The sequence below is a fragment of the Dreissena polymorpha genome, chromosome 8 (genome assembly GCF_020536995.1).
Source record: "Dreissena polymorpha isolate Duluth1 chromosome 8, UMN_Dpol_1.0, whole genome shotgun sequence".
NCBI lineage: Eukaryota > Metazoa > Mollusca > Bivalvia > Myida > Dreissenidae > Dreissena > Dreissena polymorpha.
This window is the reverse complement of record NC_068362.1, coordinates 10,757,503-10,777,834: the sequence shown is the minus strand read 5'-3', so window position 1 is coordinate 10,777,834 and position 20,332 is coordinate 10,757,503. Positions and strand designations below refer to the sequence as shown.

At 34.9% G+C, this 20,332-nt stretch overlaps 1 long non-coding RNA gene across 1 annotated transcript; it reads right to left on the bottom strand.

The window, feature by feature from the left end:
• Positions 1–14: 14 nt before the first annotated feature.
• On the bottom strand, positions 15–19,833 carry LOC127842473 (uncharacterized). Its single transcript, XR_008031659.1, has 3 exons — positions 19,722–19,833; positions 1,364–1,426; positions 15–359 (listed from the first exon to the last, which is right to left on the bottom strand). It is a non-coding gene; the product is annotated as an uncharacterized LOC127842473 (long non-coding RNA).
• Positions 19,834–20,332: the final 499 nt, after the last annotated feature.

Here is a 20,332-nt window from a genome sequence, read left to right as displayed (position 1 = left end):
ATTAACCTGAAACACGGATAAATTCAAACACAAGATGCACAATAAAACTTTTCAACCAAAGGCCAACGTTTCACAACATTAGACAATGAACCTGTCGCCAATTTTGATACTCTAGTGTATGAAGTTTTACATGTTAAAGTACATGTAGTTAAAGTATAATACTGTTAAAATAGTCTATAATACTGTAACCCGGATGGCTACGGCTGTGTTGTATCCCAATAAACAAGACATCATAAATAAGATAGTTCACAGTTCACTACATTTAATAATGTAGGAATGCTTTTCAGTCCATTATGAAATAAAATGTACATACAGACGAGAATTCAAATAGCAGCTAATCCTTCAGTACAAATCAGGATCTGAAATATATAAAACAATAAAATACTAAACAATAAAACAACAGTTCTGTTCAAGTGGCCTTAACATTTGTTTATATGACTCAACTACGCATATAAGATTTAGGTACAACAATGACAACAATACATGTGTAAGAATAATTACAGAAAACGCAGCATCAAAAAATCTTAAAAACAAGGGCTGTTTGTAAAACATGCATTTCCCCCTATACGGGCTGTCAGTTGTAGTGGCAGCCATAGTGTGAATACGTTCTTTGGCACTGTCACCTTGACCTTTGACCTAGTGACCTGAAAATCAATAGGGGTCATTTAAGAGTCATGATCAATGTATCTATGAAGTTTCATGACCCTAGGCAGTGGTTTTTTTTTATGAAATATTCGGCGTTATTCGGCCCCATTCCCCCATCTCTAGAGTATATATTTTTCCCCCAAATATTGGAAAAATTCCCCTCTCGGAAGTGTTATTAAATTTTAATCACTACCTCATTTAAATACGTCTTTCGTTACGAATTTTATTTATTTACTATAATTTTCCTGAACTGCCACATCCGCGTGTTTACTTTCTTTTAGCCTTTACTCCTTTACCGCAAACAGTATGTAGTTAACTATCACGACTTTCGCTTTACGACATCTACCGCAAACCGTACTTATTCCACCATGTCGCACAACAGCAAACGCTATCAGAACAAGGGCTGTTTGTAAAACATGCATGCCCCCCATATGGGCTCTCCGTTGTAGTGACAGCCATTGTGTGAATATGTTTTTTGTCACTGTGACCTTGACCTTTGACTTAGTGACCTGAAAATCTATAGGGGTCATCTGTAAGTCATGATCAATCTACCTATCAAGTTTCATGATCCTAGGCCCAAGCGTTCTTGAATTATCATCCGGAAACCTCCTGGTGGACGGACCGACCGACATGTGCAAAGCAATATATCCCCTCTTCTTTGAAGGGGGGCATAAAAATATATCATTCAACACATTGATACAATGTCTACAATTCTTACCAATTTATGGAATCGAGTCCCTGTCTCTTTCACTTCAGTCTCTCCTCTTTTAACCTGCCGGTGCTGTAAATTCGAGCATGCAAACAGATAACAGTTTCAACTGAGTGTATAAGTTGCTTTCTTAACGCGAATTTATTAATTTGCTGCCATTCGCGAAATCACGTGATTTGAACATTAAAAATTTTCGTACCATAGGCGCTGGAAGTCAATGACAATGTTTTTTGTTTTTTTAAATTTATTTGTTGTTTAGCTACCCGTTGTTTAATATAATGCCAGTGTTTTTTATGGCAATTTCGGGGCCGATATTCGGCCCCATTCCCCTAAAAAAAAAAGGTATATATTTTCCCCCTATTTTGTAAAAAAAATCTCCTCCAGAAGTTTTAAAAAAACAAAAAAAAAATTATTTTTTTTTCAGAAAGAACTGTCTTATGATACATATATCTCATATTTTTTTTCATAAACAACTTACAAAGTATATAAATATAATATTATAATGATTTTGAATTATCATAAAGAGTTAAATTAGTTTTTCCCAAATCAGTTGTCACTTTTCACATGAATCCAGTGTTCTCCGGAAGCACCGGCGGCCGGCGATTTCGCCGGTTACTAACAATCTAGGCGCCGGCTACTTTTCTCAAAAATATACATTCGAAACGCCACAAAAACGCCTGTGTTTATACAAATTTTGACGCCATACTTTCGCTTTTGTGTTTAAACAAACTAGCTCGAAGTTAATATTCTAATGCGCATTATTTTCGCGCAGAGACAAGCACGGATAAACGATCGATAGTTCGTATCTTTACGTAACAGTTTTTCACCGCTTTATTGCACGCTCGTTTAGGGCGGATATTTACGAACACAGGTATTTTTAGCTAACTACAGTAAGTTTACGGCTGGCTAATTTAACCTTCGACCGGTCATTTTCCAATTAATGCGCTGTATTTAAAGCGTTTGTTTGAAATAGTTGTTTAGAAGCAGACGTCACGATGCCTTCACCTAAAAAAAGACTTACACAGTGCCAAGTAGACACAAGTCAAAGAACCCTCGCAGATTTTTGTAGGCGAATTCAAGGTAGAATGAAAAATCCATAAATAGACCCATTATACATGTACAGTACAGGCAACGTGTACTTTGACAAACGCCACTCGTCGCGGTGTTCATTTTACGGTGTTCGCTTACCAAACGACCCCCGCGATGGGTGTTCAGATCAAATATTCGCGGGGGCCGTTTTCAATAAGGTGGACACCGCGAATCACCGCGGACCCATTATATCTACCGCGGTGTTCATCGTGTTCGCTAAAAAAAAATAATTAAATATAAACGTAAATTATTGATCCCTTTCATTTAAAGCGGGTATATACGTTGTTGTCAAATATTTATGAATTTATATAAAATGTGTAATAAACTTATTATATATATATTTAAATATAAATTAAAATAAAAGTTAAGAAGAACGTGTCGAAAAATGCGAAATAAGCCAGATATTTAATTCTGAAATTTAAAACGGCTGTACAGCCGAATTCGCTAGCATGTAAACCATACATGTACGATGTGAATCTAAACTTAGTTTAACGGTTTATTTAAATTCCTGCAACGATATCTATTCATACGACACACGAACACTAACTCCGATCCTAATGCAAAGACGAATGCTTCGGTTATTGTAGGAAAATATGTACGTCACAATCGACTCGGGGCGCTAATTTGTCTTTGCTGCATTTTATGAAATTCGGCTTTAATGTGTAATTTTTCTTGCCTATTTTGTGTTATTGTAACATATTTTATCAATGTATTACAATTAAACACATATAAAAAATCGTATATACCCGCTTTAAGCGATAATGAATACAAGTAAATATAGTCTATTTTTATGTACATGCTGGTCGAAGGATATTTTAAGTATTTAACGTAATATTATGCGCATCTAACAATATATGCAATGTTTATAGGTGTCTATCGCAACCGTCGGTTATTTTTTGGTGTTGTCACTTTACATAAACTTATATCTATGAATGCATCATCAACATTCTAAAACGATATCCCGGAAAAATAAAAAAATCATTTGAATATCAATTGTACTTTCGTTATGATTAGGGGTACGATGTAAACCTAAATTTCATTTTAGTGCAGATTCATTCATACGACACAAAGACACAAATTTGTTTTACGGATCATTTCGGCTTAGAGGACTGAACTGTCATGAAAAATATCGAATATTATATTTTTTTATTAACCACTGGAAGCAAGACGAGTTGTAGATAATTTAAAGTGATGGGCATTTTGTTACTGTTGAATTGAGCTGAAAAGAAACGGGTGAAAACAATAAGTTATAATGAATGTGGTATCTGAAATTATCTACAACTCATCTTGTTACCGGTTGTTTATAAAAAAATTATATTATTTTCGATATGTTACATGACTCACCCATCCCTCTAACCTGAAATGATCCGTAAAACCAAATTGTGTCATTGTGTGGTATGAAAGAATCTGCATGAAAACTACATTTAGACTCGCATCGTACATCGATTCATTTCTGTCGTAAGTTGTCAAAACGAAAGTACGGTTGATATTCAAATGGATTATTTTTCTTTTCGGGATATTGTTTAATTATGTTGATGCTGCATTAACAAATACAAGTGTATATCGAGCGAAAACACGAAAAACAAACAACGGTTACGATACACACCTACATTGTATATTGCAAATACTGTTAGTTGCCCATAATATCACTTTAAGTACGCATACATTTGCACATACATGTAGTTTATTATGTTCGCAGACAGGTATTACATGTATCAATGGCCGCGCGGCATTGCGGTGATCACGGGTGTTACAGTTAATGATAGCGTGCAATCGCGGCGATTTTGGGTGTTCGCCGAACACCGCGGTCAGTAGCGTGTCCGCCCCCCGCGAAATGTCACCCATCGGGAAAATTGGACACCGCAGACACGCGTTTTTGTCAAAGTACACGTTGCCTGTACTGTATATACGATCAAAACTTATTAGTTGATGTGAGAAATCATTTATAACTCAGCAGAAATCATTTATAACTCAGCACCTTGCATGTAATCGGTAGACTTTGTAATGTTCTTCTGCATTCATTAACGGCTGCTACGTGGAGTTGCTTTGTTTATACCAGTACAAAATCGGTCATATTTATAAAGATGATTGTATGAGATACTTGTGTCGGACACGTTTGATATATAACGCGCTTTTTTTTTCAAATTAATACTGTGTATTAGCAATGGATAATTGTACACGCCTTTGTATAAAGAATAGTTATGAATTTGAATATAAGCGTGCACACCAAGCCCTTGACCTAGCGCATGACTCTGACTCTAACTCTGATTCAGATCGTTGAAATAAAAAAAGTTGCAATTAAAATGCATTTTTTAAATTTTAGAGATTTCAAATAAATATTTCATTTTCTATGACAAATGCTTTATTACTTTCATAAAAAAAACACCCTAAAATGCGCCAGATCGGCATTTCACTCCATTAATTCATTTTTTCCCCATACCCCCCTGAACGGAGGGGATACCCTTCCCGAACCTACCCCGCTCGCCGCTTCGCGGCTTGTGAACCCGGCATGCCGTGTGCATTATCGCCGGCTACTCTGTTACTATCGCTGGCTACTCCGTTTTTTACGGAGAACACTGTGAATCTCATTTTTTCCCAAAATGGCCAGGGAAAGGCCTGATGTATCTATATTGTGTCAACATTTGTTGATAAAAACATTCCAATTTGCTCCATTTTATTGATAAAAAATGCTCAAATTTGCCATTTTATCGATTAAAAAAATTCCAATTAGACTGAAATTGGCTAGGAAAACTGAGACTGTGCATGACGGCTGAACTGTCTGAAACTAATGTTGAAACAATCATTGATATGTATTTAAGAAAAAGGACAGAGACATTCAGCTGTGAATATTGCATTCATACATACAGTTCAACCCCTACTTCCGGTCACCCCTCATCGCCGGTTGCCCCGTGTAGGCGGCCGGTGTGTGCCACGACTGTCGATAAACACTCTATAATGCACCCCTCTTAAGCGGTAACCCCGTTTCTCCGGCCAGCGTCCAGCTATTTTGCATCCCAAATGTTAAATTTCCCCCATATGAGTGGTCTCGCGCGAGTAAGTCAGTCATGTACATTGGCAAAATTACACCGACGCAACGGCGATAAAATCGATACTTACTTACAGACTGCGGTTTAGGCTCTCTAGTACTGAAGCGTGTTGTGTAATAAACATTTTGACAGCCAGTTTGCAAATTGCAATTAATTAGCGGCAGATTATCGGGTTATCGGGTTAAAAGCAATATGGGACCGTTTGATCTTTTTGTTTCCGCAATTATTACGGTATTCTCATTTGGGAATTAAGCAAAGCATTTATATTTGTTTTTATATTTGCAATTATTTCAATATATTAATTCTGATAAAACCCTTTACGCGGCGAAAAAATGTTTTTTTTTTATAATTTATGCATGAAAAGCACGATTGCCAGGAGGATTACACCGGGTTGCTATAATCAGTCTCTAAAGTAACTGGAGGAGATCACTGTCGGGACCAATTCGCGCGGTAGGTATTACAAAGCCATAAAACTGCAATAAACCAATTAAATTATCGATTGATAGTGACACGGGAGTTATTCACGCATAACTGATTCACAACTGTTCCAATCTTAAGTGCATTGGGACCATACAACGCGCATTGTGTAACCAATGAATAATGAGAATGATTCTTTTTCATTCACTTGATTCTGATGATGATATTGATGATGATTAGAAAGATGAATATTATTTTTTTGAATGAACATTTTGTTTTATAGCTGATTTTAGAAAGAAAGAAATACTAGTACAATTATTTTAAGTCTACATTGTTTAGTATATGTACACATAATTACCATTTTGTTTATACCAAAATTGAACAGTTGGCCATGCACTCATCAACTCCAGACTCCCTATGACCCAACCCCCTCTTAAGAGGCCACCTCGCTTAAGCAGCCAATTCGGCCGTTTCCCTTGACTGGCTGCTTAAGAGGGGTTGGACTGTGCATGTGTATTCATATGATAAATATCATTACATAAAAAAGACTGAATTTGTAATTTTCCCCTTTTCCTAAAAAACGACGCGTTTTTCCCCTTTGGACGGGCGCCGCCACCATTCCCCTATAAGTGAAAAAAAACACTGAATGCATACACATACTAAATTAATAAAAATCTTCTGACAAAACGTCTTCTTAAAAAAAAAGATAGTTCGACTATGTACATAGCTGGATTGGCACCAATCGACCGCCCCAGGTTTTAACTAGTGGTTTTTACCGGTTAAAACCGCCCCGTTCAATACTCTTGAAGTGGTCATTACTGGTCAATACTGGTTGATTGAACTTTACCCCCAATTTTGATTAATATCCCAAGCTTAATTAAACAAGATTGATAATACAAATTAAACAGACATGTTGCCAATAATGTCTTTAGCTATTAATGCCCACTATTTTATAAATGATGTTCATGCAATTTGTTGGCCAATCTCTCAAAATTTTGCAAATTAGTCAAAGTTGCAGTTGGCCAATTGGATTTTTCTGGTCGATTGAACTTTAATTTTTTTTTTATAATGAATGTTCAGATAATACTGTGCTTGATTCAACAAGAATGACAATATGACAATATTGATGTGCACTATCAAAAGTATATTCAATGTTTTTGAGATTTAAATAGGTTGGGGCACCAAAAACTGATAATAGGGCTTTAAATGGCACCTTTTTGACACGACCCTTACATGTACCTGTCATGTATTCTTGCCTAGATTTCTTTGAATTCTTTTTAAACAAAATAGTGAAACAATATTTTATTTTCCATCGATATAAAAAAAAAGAAATAATTATTAAAATAACTAAATAATTGAAGAGTCTTGAGTACACCCACAATTGTAAAAACATATTTTTTGGCACAATCAAGAACTTTGATTGCTTATTCATTTGAAGACCAATTGAACTTATAAATATGAAAGGAGAAAAAAACTTCTTAATACAGAAAAGAGACAAGTTAGATGTTACTATTAAATTAAAAGCAAGTTATATCTCCTTTTGTTTGAGTGATATGAAATACAGTACACTCCACGCATTTTCCCCAATTTCCCTCCATACGCCGCGTGCAGTAACGCCGTGGAGATTAAGGAAATTTCGCGATACGCAGCGTTTGCATGATTTTGGACACCGCGTTGAACGATCGGCAAAATTGATAAGCCGAGGCGGCGGCCCTCTGCGTTGGCAACGCGGCGAAACTCCGTTTTTAACGAGATTACGATCAATTTAACTTTGTTTGACTTCCTGATTTTCACATAAAATTACATTTATTACAAGTATATATATATATTTATTTATATGTATATATAATATACCATTAAATAACAACCAAGATAGATCGATCCCCACGTGGTTGTAGAAGTAGTTGTATAGAAAACTCGTTGATTTATGACAAACAAATCGTCGTCTTTAAACTCATACTTACCAATTAATATAATCACAGTTTGCAACATTGTTTTTATTTTGATAATTTAATTCAAAGTTTTCATGTACGCAGGTGTTTTTTATATACTGAACATGTAAACAAATGACCGAGGACCCTATTAAAAGTCTCGGAAATATGTGTGAAAAGGAAAGCCGCTTCCTGTCTGAACGCATAACTTACTCTAGTAAACACGTTCAACAATGCATAAAAAAAAGGAATGGTTTTAATTGTCGGAACAAAGTCAATTCTCTGCTCACTAATGCATTTATTTTATCTTTGTAGGTAGGTTATTCCATTGATTGTTAAAAGAAGGTGGTAACTATTGAGTTGATGTTGCCATAAATATTCACAGTTGTATTCTAGTTGCGTCGACATTCAAAACAATGTTTACCAGTAATTATGGACCAAATCGGCAGAGTGACATTTACACATGTTAATCCATTTTGTTTAAACAACACATAACGCCAAACACTTTATCCAGTTCCGTCCAGATGTTCTCTTTAATCAGTATACAATACAATAACTGTTTCAATAATTACTATACTAAAATACCGTAACGATAAAGATATGTGAATTGAAATTAATTTGGAGGAAATATAAATTATTCGAGATATAATTGTGTTAAAAAATACCAAAGAAACTGTTAACCGAAATCAACAGAATTCAGTGTTCTCTGCACTACAAAGTTTGTATCAAAAAATCAATACACACACGCTTTACACGCTTTTCACGCATAAACCTTGAACTTGTACATTGCATCATATTTTCGCGCGCTTTTGTCGGGAAATATATATGATGACTGTATATTGGAAGCATTTGTAAACGTCGTGTTAACATAAAAAATCGGAAGCGTGTTTCGGATTACAAACAATTATTCTCATTTGGAAATTAAACGGAACATTTATTCTGGTGTTATAAGTGTTATGAATTAAATATTAATTGGTCAAAACGCTTTACCTGTCGTATATTCATTCATATTATCGACGTACCTGTGAATAAAAACATGTATGAATTGTTTATACAATTATCTCTATTTTTATAAGCCACAGTATTTAAACAATTTTTAATGACAATGTTTTTCATTTTTTTGGCATGCCCAGTAGCACACTGCTAACGCGGTGTTGCGCAGCGGTCGCTGATAAGAACGGAAATTGTCTGCATTTACCGACTAGGCAAAAGTAATACACGCCGCGGGTATAGCGAACTCGGCGGAACGCCGCGTTTTACCTCGCTAACAAACTCCGCGTTTACACTCGCTAGCAGGAAAAAAACGCGGCGTTAGCGCGTTTTTTGAGGAAAACGCGTGGAGTGTACTGTAGCCTAAGGGCAGATTTGCTTCATTGTCAAACTCAGAGAAATAACACAGCATGCATTTTATTACCAATTTAGGCTTAGGGGCCAGATTTATGACACTAGAAAACACATGAGGTCTGTTTGTCCATCTGCTTATCAAATAGATACATCAATACAATGTAGATCAGTGAAATACTTTGGTAACTACAATAGTAATAATACTTTAGTTACAGATGTGATACACTGAGATAAAGATATTGCCTTTATAAACCTTATGTATTTGAGGCCGTTTCCATAATAATAAGTAAGTTATTTTTTCACAACTTTAAAGATTTTTTTTTACAATTAATAACTTAAAAAAGTTTATCAATTACAGAATAATTATTGATTTAATATAGAATACATGTAGCTTAAAGTCTTCCTTTGTGATGTTTAAATGCTATAATTTTAAATCGACCAGTATTGACCTGTTTTAACCTGGTATTGACTACCGGCCTGGTCAATACTCAATTGACCGGTCAATATGCCAACCCTGGTACATAGATATTGACAAGGTAAATCACTTGTCATTTTCTAAAGCAACGGAAGTGCGTCATTATGCGTTATTAAATCGCTGTCACCCCGCTCGCTTATTGAAATGCGCGAGCAGGCCGGGAACCTCGCTCTTTCTCTATCTACTTTCAGTTTCAACAGAAACATCCATAGGATATGTGATAAATCCTTGTAACTATTGTTTCTCACAATTAATGGGGCAATCAACAAAAGATATTGTAAATTGCATACACATGAATCATTCCTTACCAATTCGTCTGCCATGGTGATTTCCAGAAAAAAATCAGCACGTCAAAAATCAAATCTGGCGCCCACAGTGTTAAGTGGCTGTTATTATGTATAAAGAGCGAGGTTCCCGGCCTGCGCCCGCATATCAATAAGGGAGCGGGATGACAGCGATTTAATTATTAATGACGCACTTCCGTTGCTTTAGAAAGTAGCGAGTGATTTACCTTGTCAATATCTATACATACATAGTCGAACTATCCTTTTTTTAAGAAGACGTTTTGTTGGAAGATTTTTATTTATAGACGAGTTAATTGTTATTGTTTACATTTGGGATTTTCCGCGCATGCGCACTGACTGGTTGGCAGAAACACTAGTTACAGTCACGTAAAACATGTATAAAGGGCTTTTGTTTAGTCAATTAAACGATAAAAAATCCGAAATAAACACTACAACTCTTAAACAATAGTGCAAATATATCATATTTTGTACCAATAAATGTATATTCATATATATAATTTCCTCTTTATAAAATACAAATTACTTATTAGCATGAGAGTAAACGTGGTCGGAAGACTAAATACTGACAATACCACACAACAAAACAATAAATTAGCCGTATTCTTTTGTAAAGTAAGACTTTAAACAAGATGTGTTTGTGAAACACCAATGTCCCCCTATATGATGTTTGACATTGTAAGATGACCTTGACCTTGTGAAGGATGACCTTGATCTTGACCTTTCACCACTCAAAATGTGCAGCTCCATGAGATACACATGCATGCCAAATATCAAGTTGCTATCTTCAATATTGCAAAAGTATTCATAAAATAAGCGATTTGGGCCACATATATCTGACCTCTGACCTTGAAGGATGACCTTGACCTTTCACCACTCAAAACAGGGTTTTTTCTCCACTTTTTGGGAAGATAGCCCATGGCTTTGGAATTGGGAATTTTATCGGTATTTGCATGAAATTGGGAAAATAAATTCATTAGCCTTTTTTTCCACACGAAAAGTCCACTGATTAGGGAAATACTAAATTTGATTTAACTCTTTATAATCATTCAAATTAAGAGAAAAAATCATATAATACTTTATTAGATGTAATTGAATTAAAATTGAGATAAAATACACATAAGACTTCTTTCCAAAAAAGAAATTTTTTTTTTTTTTTTTTTTTTTTTTTTTGGGAAATTGGGAAAATTTTTCCACATTTTGGGAAAAAAGTATACTTTTTGGGATTGGGAACATAGCCGAATTTCGGCTATAAAATCGGGCCAAAAAAAACCCTGTAAACACCACATGGGGTAATGGATAATCCACTGATAAGAGAATAGCATGACGCGCGTATCGATTATTCTAACATTACACGGTCATTTAAATGCTGACAAGGATGTATCTGGTAACTTTCCAGTCGTCAAACTGTGAAGTTCATCGTCCAATCGGTTACGCGAATGCTTATGGGGGCGGGGTTAACTATCGACCATTATTTTTGATTGACGTCGGGCATGAAATAAGAGTTTATCGCAGCTTGATTAGCAAATAGTTGTACCATTTGAGTAATATAAAACCGGTAATTAGTACAGTGCACAACATTAAAGACGGTTTCGGGCATCATCATCACACCTTTTTACTGTAAACAAGTGCTACCTATGACTCATAATTAATACGAGAAATTAATTGCAAGTGGTAAACAATTAATTATTATAGCGGTTACAATTATGTGATAACAATTTATTTAATTCCAGAACATGTATATTTCAACATGTCCATTTATAGAACTGATTCACCTCGTTTTTTTGACATTTATTCGACACGTAATGCGCTTTAACAAATTTTCGTTGAATTAATTACGCACACTTGTAAATGTTTCGTCCGATAATCGATAGTTAGAAGACTGATGATGGCAACCGGCCGTGATCCTCGTGGACAACGTGAATTTTAGGCTACCTGAATTTTATGCATAATTCCGTCAAAACATTTATTCGACTCGTAAAGTGTGTAAACAAATTATCGTTGAATTTATTACGCAACGGTTAATATTTGTTGAAATCTCAAATGGGAATAATTAAATTTGTAATCCGAAACCCATTACCGTAAGTCGATGTTAACGCGTTTTTAATCCGAAACACACTCCCGAATGTAAATGTTACCGCAACGTTAAATATTTTTGCTTCAAATAAGCAGTGCAAATTTATTTTGTGTCGAATCTTTTTCTCAATTAAAAAGAGCGCGAAAATTATGCAGCATGTACAACGTCGCGTCTATTGCATACAAATGACGTGTATTGAGCGTTTTAACAAGCACACAACAGGTCAGGGGATTGACGCATATTCAGAGGCAATATTTCATCAAATCTATAAATAGTCACTTAAAAAATGGCAAGGTTTGTGTTAAAGAAATAACTGAAAGCTTTTATCGTAAATATTTACCAGAAAGAGATTGATAAAAACGGAATAAACGGGATTATCGGGTAATAAATAGAAACTTGAAAAATAGTAAGTATACAGTAATAGAGTCGGGTTGAAACGGATGTATTGGGGAATCGTTCGAGTCGGGATTTTACTATTTGTGCGGAAAAGTTTTAAAACAATTAAACAAAAAAAAAAAAAATATTTTTAAATGACTGGGGGATTTTTTTGAAGAGTCATAGTGCACCAAATGACGTCTTTTGACGCTGTTTTTCTTTGAGTTATAACGCACCACAGAACGTGAATTGACACGTTAAATTAAAAAAAAATCAACGTCGGGAGGGGACACCCCTCCCGAACCCACCCCCGGGGCGCCTGAACAAATTCCTGGGGAAGGCACTGAAAACATATTTCAGACCGCAAACGGAATATTGTTCCTCAATTTGGCATCCTTAGCAGAAAAATCTAACATATCAAATAGAAAGAGTGCAAAGATCAGCAGCCCGTTATGTGTTAAATGACTACCATTACACCAGTAGCGTTTCACATATGATACATGTAAAGACACTAAACTGGCAAACTCTAGAACAGAGAAGAACAAGGGACAAAATTGTCACAAAACCAGGTTTTCATTGTGAAAAAAAAATCTGATAAAGGGAGAAAACTCAAACTGAACTTTTGAAATGACCAAAAAAAATTAACCCCCTTTGTAAGTTTTTTTTCTTAAATCTATTTTTAGTCGTGGCGACCTTGACATTGGAGATATTGACGTGATTCTTTCGTGGGACACACCGTCCCATGATGGTGAACAAATGTGCCAAATGATTTTAAAATCTCACAATGAATGACATAGTTATGGCCAGGACAAGCTCATTTATGGCCATTTTTGACCTTTGAACTCAAAGTGTGACCTTGACCTTGGAGATATCGACGTAATTATTTCGCGCGACACACCGTCCAATGATGGTGAACAAATGTGCCAAATGATTTTAAAATCTGACGATGAACGACATAGTTATGGCTCGGACAAGCTTATTCCGCCAGCCCGCCAGCCAGCCAGCCCGCCCGCATTCGCCAATCTAATAACCAGTTTTTTCCTTCGGAAAACCTGGTTAATAAACTCATTCTTGACACTACGTTATAAAATTGAACATCATCTAATCTATGTAGACCACCAACATCTTACAACAACAAGACATTTAAACTTCTTGGTACCCTTCTCTAGAACAACTTATCATCAAAATTCTTTTTTCCCCAAGGACAATCAGGTATTGGAATGGCCTGCCATACAACGTTAAGAGAAGCACCAGCCTCAGTCAGTTTACTGCAGGCCTGGCCCCTGTCCCAAAATAAATATAAGTATCTTGTTTTTATACTTTTATCAGTAGTCAATGTAATAACTTTACATTGTTCGTCACCATTTTATTTTGTATGTCAATTAACATCACTTCCATGTACATACTGTACGATGCTGTCCCGTAATCTTACACAGTTAAGGGTCAATTGGTTTAAAAACATGTTCTTTTATAAATTGACAAAATAGTATCTAAATTTATTATGGAAATAATAAATTCATGTGCTTATTAACACAAAAATATCTGATTAATTCAGTGAAGAACTGTCCGATTAGATTTCTAAACAAACATGACTCACCTCCTTTTCAAACTATCACAGTGTCCGGTAATCTTGCGCACTTTCTGTAATGACCTCGTTTAGGCAAAATTTTAGACATAATTATGGTGTCCAATTATTGACAAAAAACATTCCAGAAAAATATTTTTTGAAATCAGTTTGTCAAACCATTGAAATTAAATGTGGATTTCTAGTGCAGTGTTTGTTCACTAAAAATCAACAAATAATATAGTCACTAGTAATAGTGTACAATTAATACAAAAATACGGGTATGCGTGAATCAAATGTTTATGCATAACGGGTTTGATTTTATCTCGATCATGCTTCCATAGTTAACAGAAAATATCAAAACTAGGCCATTGCGCATGCGGAGATCATACCAAATTGGTTTGACAGAATGGCGGGAAAAAATGACTACGGGAAATAATTGAATATCTCGGTCTGATGCAATATATTTTCATGGCCAAAAATACCATAACTGATCAGACATTGTGCAATGGAATGCTAAATTACACGTTGGATTTATCTAGGTTGGCGCTAAGGAAAAAAAACTTAGTCGCCAAACCTAGGGGGGTCCGGGGGCATGCCCCACCTGAAAATTTCCTGAGCAAAATTAAGACTATTTTTGTCTGAAATTAGCCCTTTTTTTTGCTTGAAAAATTTTCTTCGCTGGTGAGCCACTTGCTGACATTTTGCAGGAGATTTTTTTGTTTACACAGACACCGGTGGCGTAGTGATAATGATACATTACCACCGTAAAACAGTTTTCGGTACATGTGGTATTTAGGTTAGAAACCACTTAAACAGCCCTCCTGTCTCGGTAGTAATTATACAACATTTTATGAAATCCAAACAATACTTTTTTTCATTTTTTTTTTGTTTTTGAAGAAATGCGTGAGAATAACTTAGTCAGCATGAGACCGTCATTCCATGTCAAAAACCGTGAGACTCACGGCGAAACCGTGAGACTTGACAGGTAGATGTTTCCGATTCTGCATTCACGTCTGCACTATTTTAGACGTCGTCGGATCGCGAACCTAACATTTGGTCATTTCCTGAGCTTACATTATTCTGTCTGCTTTCTTTTCTAAAGAATTGTGTTAATTTCTGTTGCTTTGACTTTCCATTTTCGTTCACAGCATCCATTTATCCCAGAATCTGCAACTCGCTTTAGAAATCGGTCTTTCATGTCGCATAGCTACCGTAAAGGGAAGTTACTCATATCTACTTTTTTAGCCAATCAAAATCGTTGTTTCTTTGGAAATTAGTTTTAAGTGGTCAATGCCATAACTCTGCCCATCTGATTAAATGACAATTCCGTACTGGTCGATTCGATGACGTTGAATCGTAACATCTAGAGCATAGGCCATTACACGGCACGCTTCAGTGATTATCATGTAAATCTCCAAGTAACCCAAATTCTCGAAAAGTCTTGTCGCAGTGTAAAGCATGTCCACTTAAGACATTAGCCATGTGGATTATCGACCTAGGCCGTCGTCATTATCCCCTGGGGTCTTTCCGGTAAGGGTAATGATTGTGTAATCTTGGCGATGTTTCTGGCGTTTTATACGGTCTGAAAACAGGCATTTAGAGTGTGCATTTGTAAAGCATAGGGTCTTTTTTTTCAATCGCCAATTTCATGAAAATCTTAATTTTAATCGCCAGCCAGGAATTGTAATCGCCAATGGCGATTTTGGCGATCGGTAACGCTAACGTAGTTTATGAATTCTTAATTTAAAGTATGAAAACGCTAAATACTGCAGGGAATTTGTGATTCATTTCGAATTTTTCGTAAGTGGGCCAGTGTTTACGATGTATAGGGATGATGCAACCGGTGTTTAAATGTAATGATAGAATTTTATTTTGCATGAAATACGTACCTTTCAAATCCGTTAATTATTAAAAATGCAAAATTCCATCTTGCATCACTAAAGAAAACCATTTGTCATCTGCAAGATTCGCAAATGCAAAGTGTGCAAGATTACCGGACGCGCAAGATTACCGGACTTAACTGTATAGACCAGTTCACACGTGACGTCACGCGCACCTGCGTGTTTACATCCGGGCTATATTGGTAGTCAAAAGAAAGATACAATCAATGGGGAGAAATAGAGCGTGATCGGTTAAATTTAAACGATTATATTTAGATTTTATTTTTCAACATGCCAACAAGTTGTTCTACGTTACTGAAACAAATAAGATTGAACACAATGAATAAATAGATCAAATCCAAATAAAAAACATTTACAAATTAACCATAATGTCTGGGAAGGGACCTTTACCCTGGTCCGGGAAAACTAACATGTTGACACATTAAATAAACATTTAATTAAATTAAACGCAATAGTTTTCATTTGATTATTTGCATCAATCTTAAAATCGTTTAAGCCTTTGTATACCGGTGTTTTGTTGCCCCTTTGTTCTGCCTAATCCGATTATCTCGTTTTGATCAGATATTGTCCAGACCTAACTAACAACATGGTGTCATAAATCACACTAGGTGGCAGATGACAGTCTGGTCATTAAACGCAATTGATGATGCCACCATGTCTTCATTCTGGTAGTATTAAGTAACTAGGCATTTGGTTGTATAAATTTACCACCGACATACTTAACAGTTGCTTAAATTAGATATGTTACATAATTATGGTACAAATTTGAAGTCTATAGATTATCAGAAATTGAACACGGTAAAGAAAAAGGCCCGTTTTAGTTATAAAAAAATAAAGTATTTATGAATTATAAAATGTAAATAAAAAATATTTAACATATTTAACGGGCATCGGTTAATTATAAATACGTCATTCAGTATGAAGATGTAATGTTACGGCAATGCACAAAATACATCATAAAAACAAGAAATTACGTTTGACATCAATGGGGGTAAATAATAATGAAACAATGTGTATATATTATATTATATATGTATATATATTATGTTGTGTGTGTGTGTTTGTGCGTGTGTGTTAAATGTTAGATAGTTGTCATTCATACTCGATCACTAGTAACGAGTTTACAAAATACATGAATACACAGTTCAATTTGCATCATGTGAGGTTGTGTTTTTCGGTTAAATGTTAATATTCCTCAAGTCATTCTCTGAACAACACCCATCCAAATTAAAATTACATGTAAATACCGTCATGAACTTCGCTTTTAATAGGGCTTTGTAGTACGTTTATTTTCAATGAAACACTGACACATTCTAGCTATCACTAATTTTTTATTATTCTAGTTTACGCATGCAATTGATAATTATAATTTTATAATTAGTTGTATCATTATTTTTATTGAAGCTTTTCTGCAAATAATTATACGGCTAATGCATAGAGCTTTTTGTTGCGTCGAATTGTCTGTCGTTCAATCTTCAGACAATCTTAATTACTTTTATGCTAATGACGCGTTCTTTTAAAATGCAAATAAATGTGTTAATGCATTCTTTTGGCACTGAACATTATATTTTTTAAATATTATTTAGGTGTTGTTTTTTTAGTTTCTTTTCGATGTATTGACTAAACAAGTCTTGTTATCCATATGCTTTGCGTTCGCTGACTAAATGTAAGCAAAAATGCTTTTTTACTACCAGTGCATTGCGCATGCGCGAAAATCGGGAATCAAAACATCTAACAATGAACTGGCCTATATATATTTTTAACACGTGACTTTTAACATTCTCTGTCCCCCGACAGACGCCTTCCTGTCATAGTCAGTAATTGACTGTAGGAAATATCGAGTAGAAGTAGAAGATGTGTATGCATTATAACTAAAACAATCAATAAATTAAAAAAAAAATTGTTATTGACATCGAGCGCCTTACCTATAGACGAGTTAATTGTTATTGTTTACATTCGGGATTTTCCGCGCATGCGCACTGACTGGTTGGCAAAAACACTGGTTAGAGTCACGTAAAACATGTATAAAGGGCTTTTGTTTAGTCAATTAAACGATAAAAAATCCGAAATAAACATTACAACTCTTAAACAATAGTGCAAATATATCATATTTAGTACTAATAAATGTATCATCATATATATAATTTCCTCTTTATAAAAATACAAATTAGTTATTAGCATCAGAGTAAACGTGGTCGGAAGACTAAATACTGACAATACCACACAACAAAACAATAAATTAGCCGTATTCTTTTTTATAGTAAGACTTTAAAAAATGATATTTCAAAACTTATAATACATATATTAATTTGATTATAACTATAAACGGTGTGGATATTGTTATTGCTCATCAGCGACCGAAAGTGTATTATAAGAGGCGCATTTAATCAATTATAAAACAAAGCCATAAAAAACGGAATACATTAACAATCGTTAAATGTTGTGGTAATTTTCTTTTCCATAGAATGAATTTTCGTTTCGTTTCCATTGAATTACAATATTAATAAATTTTAATATACAAATGAAAATAAAACCTGCATCTTGTGCAAATTGAACTGTCTTTGCATGTATATTGAAATCTCTTAACAAGTACTAAGGAGTGATACATTTAACAATCTAGCATTTTATGATAGATATATATATTAATTTAATTTATTTTACGCAAAAATTGTTTATCCATTGTGATTGCTTGGTTTCATGATGGTGTTACGTGCAATGCAAGAACGTATAATCTTTACACTAAATTGACGAGTTTACATTTGCCGGTACCCGCGGTAAATACATCAATTGTGTAGCAGTAATATTGAACAATATTTTAAATTTAAAGTTATAAAGCACTGTATTATTATGATTAAACTGGCTAACATATAAATACACATGTTCCTGTTAATCCGTTTCGGACAAATATCTTCTTTTTTTTAATATGTTAAATTATTTATTAAAGCAAATGTTACGTATTTTGGCTTTAATATTTGGCTTGCTCAATATGACTGCTCAATATGTCAAGAGATGACATGGAGGTATCATAAAGTCTGCCACATGTGGTCTATGCAGGGACCCAATTAAAGTATAGGTCCCTATGTTTATGACACCGGCATGTTTTCTGTGTAATTGGCTGGGCAGTCTCCGATCATAACGAGATAATATGCTTGTGACGAACAACGGTGCAATTAAACACCAGGTTAGAAATGCTGAAACAAGTGTCGAAATTGGTGTGCACAATTAAATAAAACAATTGATTTATGAATTTATTTGTTGTGTAACAAGGTAAGTTTGAACAGATATATTAAGATTAAAATCAGTTACTATATGTTGCGAACAAAAAGCGATCTATTTGTTGTTTGTTTCCATCCTTATTTGTGTTCTTTCATTAAATTTAATTTATTCTAAAAGAATTTCCATTTATGAAATTTTGTATCTAAAATGGACGTGAAAATGCGGTTAGTAGAGATTTTTGTGGTAACCACATACCGAGCTCGTAGATAGTGTACGTTCCACTCCAGAGCTCGTTTTTAGTAAAAACAAATAATAACAACAATATAATCGTTCCAAAAATGAATTTCTACGCATGCTTATGTTTTATTCAGACATAAATAGTAAAACTATATTTGATGCTGTTCATGATTATCAATAAAAACGATGATAATGTCAACCTTCTCTATATGCGCTTATATGAATTCCACCTCTTTTTGCCAACCAGTGGGCGGAGTCTTAACTTTGCAGGTGCGTGTGACGTCACGCGTTAACTCGTCTATGGTTCAAACGAAATACAAAGAAAACAATGCATTGCAACCGTTTTAAATTACATACAATAAAATACAAACACAAGAACCAATACTGACCACTAGAGTGAACTTGAAATCGTTTTTTTAGATAACAGACAAATGGCTGCCAGCTATTCCCTCCGATTTGATCACGTGACCACACTCACAAAAATATCAAGTTAAAATAATAAGTACGGGTTATAAACCACTAAACAAATCGGGAGAAAGTCGATCCGGTCACAAATAATAATGAGATCGAGGCAGCGAACAGGGCGGACGTGTTTCAGACGGAGAGAGAAAAATTGAAAAATAATAAGATCTCGCAGTCAATTTAACTGCTTTTATAGCTTAAATTCATACTTATAATCAATTCTGGACACGCGTATATGAGTCTGCAACTACCAGGAGTGACGGAGGAGGAAAAAGAACTGTGTTAAAGGAGGTTTTGGGGATTCCGATAATGACGTCACGTTTGCGCATGCTGAAATTTTGGCCGTCAAAACTGCGGCCATTCTGCTATTGTTTGCATGTGATGAACCGCATCGTGATAAGGTTACAATCATATTCGCGACCCTTTTGAAGAACAAAAAAAACTCAGAACTTGAAATTATTTCAGATTAAATTGAATCCAATGAACGAACCCAAATAAGGACGAAAACAAACAAAAAATTGATTGAATTTATGTAATC